This window comes from Pelodiscus sinensis, chromosome 5 (genome assembly GCF_052426305.1).
Source record: "Pelodiscus sinensis isolate ZL-2025 chromosome 5, ASM5242630v1, whole genome shotgun sequence".
Taxonomy (NCBI): Eukaryota; Metazoa; Chordata; order Testudines; family Trionychidae; genus Pelodiscus; species Pelodiscus sinensis.
The window spans coordinates 54,190,288-54,204,490 of NC_143056.1; the positions used below are offsets into that span (position 1 = coordinate 54,190,288).

Sequence of the window (14,203 nt, forward strand, 5' to 3'; positions counted from 1 at the left end):
CTAGGGAGAAATCACACTTAAAAGAACATCAGAGATGAATGAATCTAGTTGTATATGTTAAAATATAGGAGTATAAATGTTGTTGTAGAACCTATCATTTATATATGAAGCAGCAACAAAGTGGGAAAGTCTGTACAAGGAACACAAGATTTACTACTGCAATAGCTTTGGTTAAAAGTTGTTCATAGCATTCCAAATACTATTTGAAGTACATTATTAAATATTTAATGCTTTTGTATGCATTAAATGTTTATTTTACTAACAAACTGTATGACTGTTCTCTCACTGAAGCTAGCTGAGAACTATTAATCCCTATTTTTCAGGGTTTTACATATAATACACCTGAGAGTTGACCCTACATAATATTTTGTGAGGGAAACAAAAGTCCTGAAAAGACAGAACACTACCAATAAGATTTAAGCTGAGGTACAGGAAGAAGTAGAGTGCAATATAATTATACACAGTATTGCCTGAGCATCCCCCTAACCATGTTACAGTCACAAAGTTGAAAATCTATTTGTTTCTTGTTCTTTTTTGTTTATTGAGATGCTAGGATGTGTATGGGAATCTATTGATTAATTATCAAAATAATTAGTGATTGCTATCAGGTAACAGGAGCCCTAGACACTTCTGAAACAGACATAATGGTACTAAAAGCTAGGGATAATATGTTTTCTCTTTTGACATCAGTGCATAACTCCCACTGACTTTAACCTCATTACTTAAAAACTTTCCAAATTCCCATGGTAATTAAGGTTTGCAGTTAGCTAACTTCCGTATTTACTGTAATCAATCCATTTGCTATAGTGAGTTCAAGGGAATGCTGCAGATTATTTATCTAAAGTAAAATTGCCAGGGTTTTTCATAACCATCATTCTAGATAGATCCAGGAAGAAAAAAAAACCCAGAATGTTTTTCTTATCTGAAATTGCTTCACTTGAAAAAGTTGGGGAAAAAGGGAAATAAATTTGTAAACATATGAGGATTATATTGTCCATATACTGAGAGTTAGAAAAATAGAAATATCTCACACATATTTGTCTTTTTGTTTATTTCCTCTGTACCCTGGGTACTGATCATTTCACAAAGGTTAGGCAAAACAGAAATGTAAGTGATGTCAAAATTGCTTCATCTCTTCCCCACACACATATTCTCTTAGATGCTGTACATTTAATTTTGAAAAAAATCAATAAGCAAAGAAAACATTTGAGAAAAGAAATTGGTCTAGTTGAATCACAGTGCTTTGTGCAATACATATGTCAAATATTTGAGGAAACAAATGGATTTTAACAGAACGTTCTTTTTTTGAAAAAGGGTGGAGCAGGCTGGACATTCAGGCTATGTCTACACTGATGCGATCTTGCGCAATGCCGCTACGCTGATTATTTTCAGGTTTTTCTTGTGCAAGAAGGGGCCGTGTAGACAGCTCCTTCTTGCGCAAGAGCCTCTTCTGCAAAATGGCAGCTCATTATATATGCAAATGAGTCTTGGCAATATTCCACGCTTAGCCTGATTTGCATAGATCTGGCGCAAGATCGCACCAGTGTAGACATAGCCTCAGAGTATGTCTACACAGCAGTGTTATTCCAAAATAACATAGTCCACATCTACGCTACAAGCACTTATTTTGTCATAATGTCAAAATAATGGCGAGCTGGAGGACTTACTCCAACTCCCATAACCCTCATTTTATGAGGAGTAAGGGAAGTTGGAGGAAGAGTAGACTTCCTGCTGTGTAGACAGTGCCAAAAACCAAAATGAGCTATTTCGACCTAAGCTATGCAATTGATATAGTTGATGTTGTGTAGCTTATTTCAGCTTTAGCCTTGCTGAGTAGACATGTCCTCATTCTTACAAATAGAAATGAAGATTAGTGAAACAATTATTATTCTTCCTGGGTTTCTAACTTCGTCTCCTCTTTAGAATATTAATTTCCAATTTTAAAATGAAACCTGCTGCTGACATTTTATGCAGACAGAAAATTTCAGCCTAGCTGAGTGGCAATGGCTCTCAGTAAATGTATGCAACAAAACATACACAGTCTTCTTCACTGGTGAATATGAGATTTTGTTTTTGTGCTGATCTCCCTATTATTAAAAAAAAAAAAAAAACCTCCACACAAGCCCCTCCCCCTCAATCCCTAACAGAGCAAAACCCCAATATGTAAGGCAAACTGCAAAGGCAGAACAAAGCTTGTGCCTGTGAAAATAGGATTTCTGCCTTCAGATTTCAATGTGCTGACCCTGTGGAAACTACTCTGTAGGTTTCCATCTCTGGGAAATAAGAAGCGCAGGGATGGTGTAAGTGAGGGCATGACAACCACAGTCAGTCTAGTCAGAAGAAGGTTTTTGGAAGCTGTGTTGATATTTGGGGCCAGAGGGAGCTAGATAATAGAAAAGAGACAAGGGACACCTGCAGAGATTGTGACCATCTTCAGTTTAAAGGGCATAGTGTCTCTGGCTTCTTCTATGAAAGGTACACCACACCTTTCCCTGAAGAATGAGTAGGAAAATTAATGCACTGAGACTTACAGGAATCACTGTGATTTACAATGCAGGTATGGTCCCCAAGGTTAATTGAACAGAGAAATCAGAAATAACAAGGAGACACCACAGGCAATAATTACTGTGCACACTAGTTTAAAACAACAGAATATTAAGGCAAATCTTATGAAAAGCAAAGAACAGCGTATAGGTGCACACTTCTACTTGACATGCATAATGCATAATTATCTTGTGATGTGAGGGTTGAGTGATTCTAATTTCACTCAAATAATGAAACCAAACCACTTTAGCTTCTTGGTGTATCTGGCAACTTTCTGTTTTGGTTCTTGTCACTCTTTCAGTTCACTCAGCAATCAGCTTCCTGGATGTAAATGACTGGAATTTCTCCTTAGCTGGTATGGGAAATATTTTTCTTGCAAAGTTAGGAGAACTGAATGAAGAATCTGGAGATGTTTTCTTCTTTGTGTACTTGATTTAAAAACCTGGAACAAAATGAAATGAAAAGCATGGGGCATTTATCATTTGCTAGGACTATCCGGATCTATCTCACCAAATCAGTTCCCTGCCACTGCAGTGGCCTTGTGCATTGGTGCACACTGGTCTCTGTTCTCTGCCCATGGTACTAAATATTTTTGTCTCTGAAAACTGAATATTATGCATATAGTCCAAGTTGTTGGGCTCAGTACAGAGGTAATTGGGTGGAGCTTAATGATCTGTGAAGTGCAAGAGATTAGACTGGAAGATCTGGCAGTCTGTTTTAAACTCTATCAAAATGTTCCTTTTCTCATCCTGATTTATTTCAAAGCATCTTCCCTCCTACACTATTTTCTCCTTTTGGATATGTCACCACTAGAGCTGTTTGAAAAGCTTTGCATCACAATTTTCTCAAAATAAATGGATTTTTGATTAAAAGATGGTTTTCTTCACAGTACTTTTGTTTTGTCCCTGAAAAAAATGGGAAAAAACAGATTCTTTAAATGTAAACATTTTTTCCTCAATTTTTCATGGAAAATATTTGTTTAGCAGGCCTGTGGTCTTCATCTTCTTAGTCTTGTTCATGTGCACAGTTCCTCCAGTTTTAACTGAATCTGAAGAGGAAGTAACTATCCTCCCTACTTTTCACTGGCAATTATTTTTTTTACAGATTTTTGAAATGTAAACTTGTCAGTCATATTTCATAACAAAGATGATTTCTAGTATGTGTAGGTCTGTAAGATGATCTGAACCTTTACAGAATGAATTTATAAAGAGACATGAAAAACTGAAGGGGAAATGTTATTGTCCATTTTACCTTTCATCTAAGACAGCTGTGTTATATTCCTTTGTTCTGATATCATTCCCTAAAGTGCTGCCCAGAGAAATGCTGATTCTTGTCCTTATACTAAAACAATGGAAACATTACGTTGTCAGAATTGTATAGCAATTGTGGAAATTGGAGCTTTTCCTCGTTCTGCCTTTCAATGTGGCTTTTGGACATGGCTAGTTATTTTAAAGTCCTAAAATAAGTTTAATAAGTAATAAAGTCCTTGTACACTCCAGAAATACACTCCAGGTATGCACAATGTTGTGAAAATTATATTAAAATATGTTTTCAAAAGTCTTACTATACTCACCTCTGTGTCTTCTTACATGCAGGTTCATATGGCTGCAGTTAGGTAATAATGCACAGACCTGCAGATGCTGAAACAAAGAACTCTCAGAAACTATGCATCTTGAAATTAGCCCCAGCTCACTAGAAGTGCTGTGGCGGTAACCTTACATTAGATTGCCCCCTAATGTCAGGCTAAGAAACATGGGGCCTCAACTCCATACCTCACCAGCAACTGAGCCCCTGTTGATTATCAGGAGAGGAGTCAGATTCTCCACTACCACCCCTAGATCCCTAACTTATCCTTTTTGGATTAAACCCTAAGAGGCATTGAGAAATTTAATTTGCTAATGTATACAAACTGTTTGCTAAGAATAAATTCCCATGCTGTCCATTTTGCAAATATGTTCAAGCTATTTGCGTAACAGTGAATGGAGCTGACACTTTAATTTGTTTAGAAAGCCCTGCACGATGTTTGCTCATTTGTGACTAATTTCTAAAACACTGGCACACTTTTAAAACATATTAGTTTAACTTTTGCAAAACTCTGCCTGACTGACTCTTGCAGAATTATATTACTAAGTCTTCTCTTCCACTTTTCATGGACTTGCTGTCCTTATAGGTCAAGCCTCCTATGGTGTGAATGTATAATTGCCAGCTCAGTTGTCATTAGTGCTGGAAGATAAACGTGTATCAAGAGGGAAATACATTCCTTACTAGGTGAAAAGGGGAAGCTAGGGCTGGAAATCAAGTAGATGCTTAGCTGACTCTTGAGTATTACTGAGTTGATAACAATCTATTTGTTGCTCAGTTGATTTGCTTTTGTGTCTAGTTATACATTACTGGAAAAGTACAGTTTAATCTGTAAATACTAGCTCCCATAGAAAGTGATTTTGGTGATTCAGATGGTAGTACTCATCTCTCCCTGAGTTTGTGCTGAATGAATGCTATATTATATTGCTAGTGGCTACTCAACTGCTGGGAATGTCAAATGAAAATGGAGATGTAAATTTGGACTCCTACCATTTGTGTTTACTTAGGTAGTTCACTCACAAACATTCAACAAAATCATTAGTTGGGCCCCCCTAAAATCTTGAGATTCACTTTACAATCATGGGATTTAAAAACAAACATAAGATTTATTTTCTTTTTGGTGTTTGAGCCTTTCGGTTCACATTTTCTAGCTTTATTCCAGAAGCCTAAAAGCCAGAAATTAATTTTTTTCTGAACTAAATCTAGGGTTTTAACAACTCCCCCACTAACAGTTACAGGAAAATCACAAAATTTGGTAGCATTGTTCGTGAAAGATCTCAAGATGTTTTTTTTTATGAAAGCTGAATTGTTGAGTTCCTGTATACAGAAATACAGCTCAGGTCATTAAATGCTAATGTCCACCTGCAATTTTGTTTTCATATATTCATAGATTTGAGGACAGAAGGGACATTTAGATCATGAAGTCTGGATTTTCTGTATAATCATAGCCCATTATATTTCATTTAGGTATCTCTGTTTTAAGCCCAGTAACTTGTTCATTGCTAAAGTATATCTTCCAAAAAGGCATCCATTCTTGATCTGAACACATCACAGATGGAGAATCTACCACTTTCCTAGGTAATGTGTTGCAATGATTAATCACTCTGGTGTTTAAAAATTTGTTCCTTAAAATTTGAACTTGTCTGGCTTCAGTTTCCAGCCAAGCAATTTTTCGTTCTTGCTGTGCCTTTCTCTGTTAGAGTCCTTTTATTCCCTATATGTTTGCCCTTGACAGTACTTATACGCACTAAACAAGTCACCTCTCAGTCTTTTTTAAAAAATAACTAACAGATTTAGCTCTTGAAGCTTCTCACTGCACAATGTTTTCTTCAGCTCTCAAATTATTGTGTCTCTTTTCTGCAGCCTCTCCAATTTTTCAGAATCCTTTTTACAAATATGGATACCAAAACTAAATGTAATATTCTAGTACCAGTCTCACACATGCTGTATACAGAGGTAAAAGCAATCCCAGGATCCATACTCCTACTCATTGGCCCTTTCTTTATACATCCCAAGATATATAAAGCCCCCTTTTCCACAACATCACATTGGGAGTTAATGTTGATGACCCCTGTGATCCTTAAATTCTTTTCAGTGTCATACCATTCCATCCACCATTCTCCAATCTATAGGTATGACCACATTCCTTATTCCTAGATGAATAACTTCCATTTGGCTGCATTAAAATGCCTTTTCTTTAGATAGCCCTATAATGGGGGGCAACTCATCATTCCTGCACATCCTGCTGGCTGTGATGGCAATTATCTCTGCTTGCCAGGATGCCTTCCTCTGATGGTGCCTCATCACCATCACTTTTGTTCAAGGATCCATGCTATTCCTAGGACTGCAGCATCCTCAATAACACTGCCCTTGGGCTGCACCACACTCTGTGTTCCCCCTCTTCCAAGGGACCTGCAATCTCTGTCCAGCTACTCCCTTTGTGGCAACTGCAGTCCATTGTCCTGTGGCTACTTCCCATGAAGCTGTAGCACCTCCTCTGAACTAGCAGCCAGCCAGCGGGGAGCTCTCTCTAGCTCCCTCATTCCTGCTTACAGAATTGCTCTGTCCCACATGCTGGTGCTCCCTAGGAGCCTGGTCTTCTCCCCTCAGGCTCCAGTCAACTGTTGACTTCTTCTCTGCCCTCCACTCCTTCATATATGAACCTGATTGGCTGCTCTTCTCAGCCCTCTTCTGTTTGGCTGTCTCCAGTGGAGCCTCCATAGGGTTGCTATTAATTCCTTTTCTGTCAGTGAATGGCAGCTCAGCTTCCCCATCACAAGGCCGAGCTTACCAAGTGATCCAGATTGTTCTGAAAGACCACCCTGTCCTCATTATTATTTACCATTCTGTCAGTCTTTGTGTCCTCCGCAAAATTTATCTCCCATGGGATTTTATATTAACTTCCAGATCAGTGATGAAACTGTTCACTAACATCAGGAACAGTATTGATCTCAGTAGAACCTACTAGTTACCTCAGCAGAAACCCACGCCCCCAACTGCATGATAATTTCCTATTGAGAACTGCTTTTTGAGATCTGTCAGTTAGCCAGCTGTTAATCCATTTAATATGTACTTTCTTGATATTGTATCATGATAATTTTTAATCAAAATGTTGTGGAGTACTAATTCTTATGTTTACAAAAGTGTAAATATATTACATCTGTATAGCTAATTTTTTCAGCCAAACTTGTAATCTCATCAAAGTATCAAATCAAGTTTGACAAAATGTATTTTCCATAAACCCACACTGACTGTCATTATATTCCTGTCTTTTAATTTTAATTAATTGTATCCCGTATTAGCTTTCCTGTTATTTTTCCTAGTCCTGGTATCAATGTAAATGGCAATTTGACAATTGATAACATAGTCATATCTCTTGCCTTTTTTGAATATTGGCAGAATATTAGCACTTTTCTAGTCTTCTGGAATTTCACTGGCATTCCAAGTTTTATTAAACATTAGTGATCCAGAAATATTTTCAGTCAACTCATTTGTGCAAGTTATCCAGGCTTGCTGATTCATAAAATTCTATTCAATAAGCTACTTTGATCACTTCATGTCCTAAACTGTTATGTAGTGGTGTTGTATCCTGTTAAACAATTGTTGCCTCCCATCTTATATGTAACTGCAGATAAAAGATGACCCCTTTGACACAGCCCACGGATTTAGTTTGTTTTAGGTATTTAGTTTGTAAAACACTTTATGTAGTTTAAGAATAAAAGAACAAATATGCAATTTTTAGCCTTGCTCAAATAAGAAGCACAGAAAGGCTGCCTAATAATTTAGAGAGACAAGGTGGATGAGGTAATATCTTTTATTGGGCCAACTTCTGTTGGTGAGAGAGACAAGCTTTCAAGCTTGAAAGATATTGCCTTACCCATCTTGTCTATCTAATATCCTGGGACCACACTGCTACAACAACACTGTATCTATCAATCTAGGCATTTATACTGTCATGTTATATGGAGCCACATTTCTTTTTAAAGGGAAGAAAGAAGCATATATTAGAACCGCAAACAAGCTGGCTTCCTTCTTTTTGACTAGAGACCAGTTTTTTTTAGAACTTTCAGTAAAGCAGACACATGTAGGCTAAAATTCTGTGTGGTGCCTGTAAGAGACAAAGCATACAACTTGTAGACCTAGAAAAGGGAGGCAGGTGGCTTTAAGCCATCTGAATCCTGGGCAGCTCCCAAGGGTGGAAAAACAGCTGGCATAACTTAGGTGACTTTGTGGTCTTGTCTAAGCTATGACAGCCTTCTCAGTACAGCTTTGAGAGTTGCAGCACTGCCTAGAATCTCCACAGCTCTCCCTGCCACAGCCTTGCCTTGTCATGCTCATCACACTCTGGGTGTGTGAAAGGGTCTTTGAAGACATACATATCATTACTTTGTAGGGCCTATGTCAGAGAAATCCTTTCTGAGCCGGATCCAATTTTTTACTGCTCCAGCCTTTTCCCTGGCATATGGGAACTAGAGAGCAATGGATATGAAAAGGCAGATGGATTCAGAAGCTGCAGACACCTGCAGTAGTCATTTACTCTCTAATGACTTATCCGAGTGATCTGAGGGAAAAGACAAGAGTGGTGAGACAGCTCGGGATGCTAGGGATGATCTCTGTGGAATGGTAGTGATAGCGTATAAGGACTGCATCCATCTGCCTTTCAAGAGGATTGAGGTAATGGTGCTGTCCTGTCTGTGGCTATGTCTACGCTACAGAATTTTTTAGGAAAAACTGCTGTTTTTCTGAAAAAACTCACGGAGCATCCACATCTCAAGCGTGTTTTTGCACAAGAAAATCGAAAGAACAGAGGGAGTTTTCTGGCATAGGTATTCCTCATTCTATGAGAAAGAAGGCTTTTTTGTGAAAGAGCTCTTTTCGATGTGCTTTTGCAGTGTGGATGCACTCCTGCACAAGAAGACTTGTGGAAGATTTCCTCCAATAAAAGCTTCTTGAGCAAGTGGCCTGTAGTCTAGACATAGTGGCTATGTCTAGACTGGCAAGTTTTTCCACAAAAGCAACTGCTTTTGAGGAAAACTTGCCAGCTGTCTACACTGGCCGCTTGAATTTCCACACAAACACTGACGATCTCATGTAAGATTGTCAGTGTTCTTGAGGAAACGTTACGCTGCTCCCGTTTGGGCAAAAGCCCTCTTTCGCAAATGCTTTTGCGCAAGAGGGTCAGTGTAGACAACGCAATATTGTTTTGCACAAAAAAGCCCCTATTGCAAAAATGGCAATTGAGGCTTTCTTGCGCAAAAGCTCGTCTAAATTGGCACGGACGCTTTTCCGCAAAAAGTGCTTTTGCGGAAAAGTGTTTGTACCAATCTAGATGCTCTTTTCTGCAAATGCTTTTAACGGAAAAAACTTTTCCGTTAAAAGCATTTGCGGAAAATCATGCCAGTCTAGACGTAGCCAGTCTGTGTGTCCCCAAGATATAGAATCAGGAAAGAATCTGCCTTTGGTATTGGAGCAACTCTTCCCTCATTGCCTCCTCAGTGTAGTCACTGACCCTCCCCAATATATCAGTTCCCTGACTGGATATTGCTTGGTAACAGAGATAGCTGCAGTGGGTGGGCTGCCAGTGACCTGAGAACACAAATGGCAGCAGCATCCTTATTTTAATTGGCAGGCTCATGCATTAGACCAGGGGTGGGGAACCCAAGGCCCAGGGGTTGCATGTGGCTCCTGGCTTGCCTGGATACAGCTCAGAGCTCCCCCAGCATTGGGAAGCTTGTGGTAGTGCTCCAGGCCCCCCATAGTTTGCCCGCCATGGGGCTGGAGCACACAAAATCTACTAGTCTGGGCTTCCCCCAGGCTCTGGTGCATTTTTTTTGCTTCTCACTTGTGTGTGGTTCCCAACTGATTTTTCTGTGGGTCAGCGACCCGCAATCCACAAAAGGTTCCAAGCACTACGCTATACAGATCATTCTGAATATTAACTGACAGTGCTGTGTCTCAGAGCTGACTATCCAGTCTAGTTTCTGACCAGGTCCCAGGCTGCAGAGCTCCTGTTCAATATGTCTTTTACTGCATCCCTATTTCCATTTGTGCATGTTCCATCGCCTGCTGGTACTGATACTGTTCCCCCCTGGGAGCCTCCAGCTTTCTGTGAAAGGTTTGGGAGTTAGAAAAAGGGAGGTACTGATGTCAGGGTGTACTTCCTCCCACCACTTCTGTACCCCATCTCCACATAGGCTGTGTCTAGACTACATGCCTCTGTCGGCAGAGGCATGTAGATTAGACAGATCAGCAAAGGCAAATGAAGCCGCGATTTAAATGATCGCGGCTTCATTTACATTTACATGGCTGCCGCGCTGAGCCGACAAACAGCTGATCAGCTGTTTGTCGGCTCGCCGCTAGTCTGGACATTCCCCCTGTCGACATCAAAGTCCTTTGTTGGCAGCCCCGTTATTCCTCGTACTTCCTGAACTCCTGATCAGCTGTTTGTCGGCTCAGCGCGGCAGCCATGTAAATGTAAATGAAGCCGCGAACATTTAAATCGCGGCTTCATTTACCTTTGCTGAACAAACAAATCTACATGCCTCTGCCGACCCATAGGAAAAAGGGGGTGGAGGGAGCTTGTCAATGCAAATCTCTGTCGCTATCATACAATGTGGGTGTGTCTGTCATTGTTGTTATTCTCTCACATACACATTGTCCTGCACTCTCATTGCCTGACCCAACACATACATGGGGGGTTGTTGTTACTACTTTTACTGCTTGCAAAGTGTTTCATTTTTGGTTTTTGACTGGTCTGTGCATTTCATCATTTTCATTTCTCTCTTATGCTTAAATTTCATTCTTTGAATAGTGAGTTCTAAAAATGCCTAACCTGCCATGGCTGGAGTAATTATACCTGTGATAATGGCTGCTACAGGAAGTGGCTGACATGTCCCTGCAGCCCCTGAGAAAGGCAGAGCAGGAGATCTCCCTGTGCTGTCCTTGCCTGTACACACTCTCCTACAGCTCCCATTGATCAATAATGGGGAACTGTAGCCAATGGAAGCTGTGGGCTCAGTGTCTGTACATGAGGAGTAGCACATGAAGCCATTGCTGTACATGCCAGCCGCTTTCAGGAGTGGTGCAGGGCCAGGGCAGGAGTAAGCCTGCTTTAACCCCACTGCTCCACCAGAAGCCATCTCAGTTAGGTGGTGCTTAGCCAGAGACTGCCTCCTGAACTCCTACCCCAGCCCTGAACCTCCTCCTGCACCCAACCTCCTGCCCTAGACATGAGTTCCCCTGCACCCAAATTCCTTCCCAGAGCTTGCACCCTGAAACCCATCCTGAATCCCAATCCTCCACCCTAGGCTAAGCCCAGAGCCCCTCCCACACTCTGAACCCTTTGGCCCGAGACTAAAACCTGCACCCCGACCTCCTATCCCAGCCTGGTGAAAGTAAATGAGGTTCAGGGAAGAAGGGAGATGGAGTGAACAAGGTGAAGCCTCAGAGAAGGGGTGAAGCAGGGGCAGGGCCTCAGAGGGGGTGGGAAGGAAGAAGTGCAAGGGTATTTGGGTTTGAGGTATATCTTACATTGCACTTATATAGGAAAACTGATCTTGTGGCTAAAAAGGTTGGAGACCACTGTACTATATCATATTCACAGTGTCAGTTTTCCATAAATTCTGTAATTATTTCTAGAATTGTTCAACACATTTTCAAAATAGTAGTAAGCAGGAATTTACTGCGTTGGCAAAAAGTCAAAATACAATTTGCACTACCTACCCAATTGCCTCTTTGAAGACCACAGGCCTTTTACTCTCCTTTGTTTATTGTAATAGACTAGTGTAGTTTAGCATGGAATGAGTTAAATACCATTACATTCAGTTTAAATCTAGGTTTTGTGGTAGAACGAGGCTTTTCTCAATATGTCTGCATAGGTGTTTTGCATTTTGAGTGAATATTTCTCTTAGATGGAGCATTACTAAGTATTCCCATGACCTTTCAAATGTGTAGTCTGCAAAGTCCCAGAAGAGATACCACAGTGGCCATTGTACTCCTACAAATCTGTTTTACATGTATAATACTATCTGTGCACACGATGCTTTTGAACTGTCAGATTTACCTCACAGGTTTGTGAAATGCCTGTTAAAAACAGAAATAGTTTGCTGTTGTATAACAACAATTTAAATGTTTTTCTCGCTGTACTATGTCCATGATTCCTAAACCATTGATTAGTTTAGGCCCTTAAGGTTGGATACTGATCTGATCCATGCCTGGTGAAAACTAAATCATGGATAAAAACTCCTCCTTGCTAAGCGACAATGCCTTAAATCTACCAAAAAAAAGTTTGTGAACTGTCCATTGTTTGCTTTGTTAGACATTTGTGTGGATCTGTGTGCTATTTTCTATACCTCGCAGAATGTTGGTTTGGTAGCAACATGAAAATTTGAGGATATCTCCTTGGTAGGAGACCCAGATCATATTTGCTGCTTAGCACATTAATTTCTGATTATACATGACCTTTGTTTCAAAACATAATTTCAACCTTTTCACCTAGATCAGTGTCTGGTGGATAAAACAGCACATCTTCAGAGGCAAAATTGCTTCATCTGCTCAATTTGTAACTATTCCAGTAGTATCTTTGGAGAATAAAAATGAAAAGATGTAGGAGGATCCTGTAAAGGTATTTTTTGAATTTTCTTTCAAGAGCAACAGGCTAAAATTAGCTTTTCATAAGTAAGTGCAATTCTGGTTGTATCCCCTTACAACATGGCTGAATATGGTGTAAAGGTTTATTAACATTTTATAAACAATAATATCCAAATAAACATAAAATAGACTGATGGAAATATACATTTAAATAAATGGTCATTATGTGGGAATGGATAGTATGTGCTTTACAAACATGTTATGAATATAATAAAATGTATCAGTCTCATATATCGCTAACATTGATTCAAAATTAGAATAAATTAAGAATATTAAATAATATGGTTTTAAAGATAAAATTAAGTGAGAGTCACAACAAAGGAAATGACTATATATGGTCAAAGGAGTCCCAGCCATCAAAACACAAAGAGCCAATGTTAAGAAAAAATTAGTTCAAAGATGTCAACAAGTTTCCAAGTGTCAGAGAAAAAAGTTACATGCTACACTTTTTGGCATAATTTCTCCAATTTGTGTGATGTTCAGAACATGGTACTACTTAAGGCTATGCATAGAGGAGAAAATCTTTAGGGTATGTCTACACTGCCACCCTAGTTCGAACTAGGGTGGCTAATATAGGCATTCGAACTTGCAAATGAATATTCCTCCTGCAAAGAGGTTTAGCAGTAGTTTGAATTAGGAGCTTTAATTCGAACTACCTAGTCCGTGCCGCATGTAGCCGTGGGCGGGTAGTTCGAACTATGGGATATTTAAAAATGGCGGCGCCCGGGAACATGCAAATGAAGCCCGGAATATTTAAATCCTGGACTTCATTTGCAAGTTCAAATGCCTACATTAGCCACCCTAGTTCGAACTAGGGTGGCAGTGTAGACATACCCATTTAGACTATGCATGAAAGGTATTCATATCTCCAGGTAGTCACATGTGGAGTCTGTAAGGAGCATGACCCATGACTGAAATGACTGGGCTGAACTGAGGAGTATTTTGGTCTACAAATTGGACTGAAGATTGGATCTGGGTGTCAAACTCCACAAAGATTAGGGATGTTTGGTTTCAGGATTTCTGTTTGTTTCATACAAACCAAAAACGTGGGTTGGATCTTCAATCAGTATAAATTGATATAGCTTCATATAGCAGCTCTGTTCTAGCTCTGTTAATAACTTCTTTTGACATGTATGGTAGTAAATTATTGCAGGAATAACACTCAAAAAACATGATTCTAAATGAAGTAGAACTCAAGTGTTGGATCTTATTTAGAAGTCAACATGGAGGAATTACAAGGATGGGAGTATTTTACAGCTCATATTACCCTAAACCAATGGTGGGCAACCTGAGCCTGCAGGCAGCACATGACTAATCAGAATAAGCTGTTTACCTTGTATGCACAGGTATGGTCACCTGGAGCTCCCATTGACTACATTTCACCATTCCTGGCCAATAGGAGCTGTGAATAGTAACAGCTGCCAAGTCT

The 14,203-nt window shown here is 39.8% G+C and overlaps 1 long non-coding RNA gene across 1 annotated transcript in view; it reads right to left on the reverse strand.

The window, feature by feature from the left end:
* Nucleotides 1-1,032: 1,032 nt before the first annotated feature.
* The window catches only part of LOC112545825 (uncharacterized), a 29,533-nt gene continuing 16,362 nt past the window's right edge, over nucleotides 1,033-14,203 (reverse strand). The window contains exons 2-3 of the long non-coding RNA XR_003089372.3: nucleotides 4,118-4,184; nucleotides 1,033-2,986 (exon numbers count right to left, since the gene is read on the reverse strand). This is a non-coding gene — a long non-coding RNA (uncharacterized LOC112545825). The remainder of the gene's footprint in view (nucleotides 2,987-4,117; nucleotides 4,185-14,203) is intronic.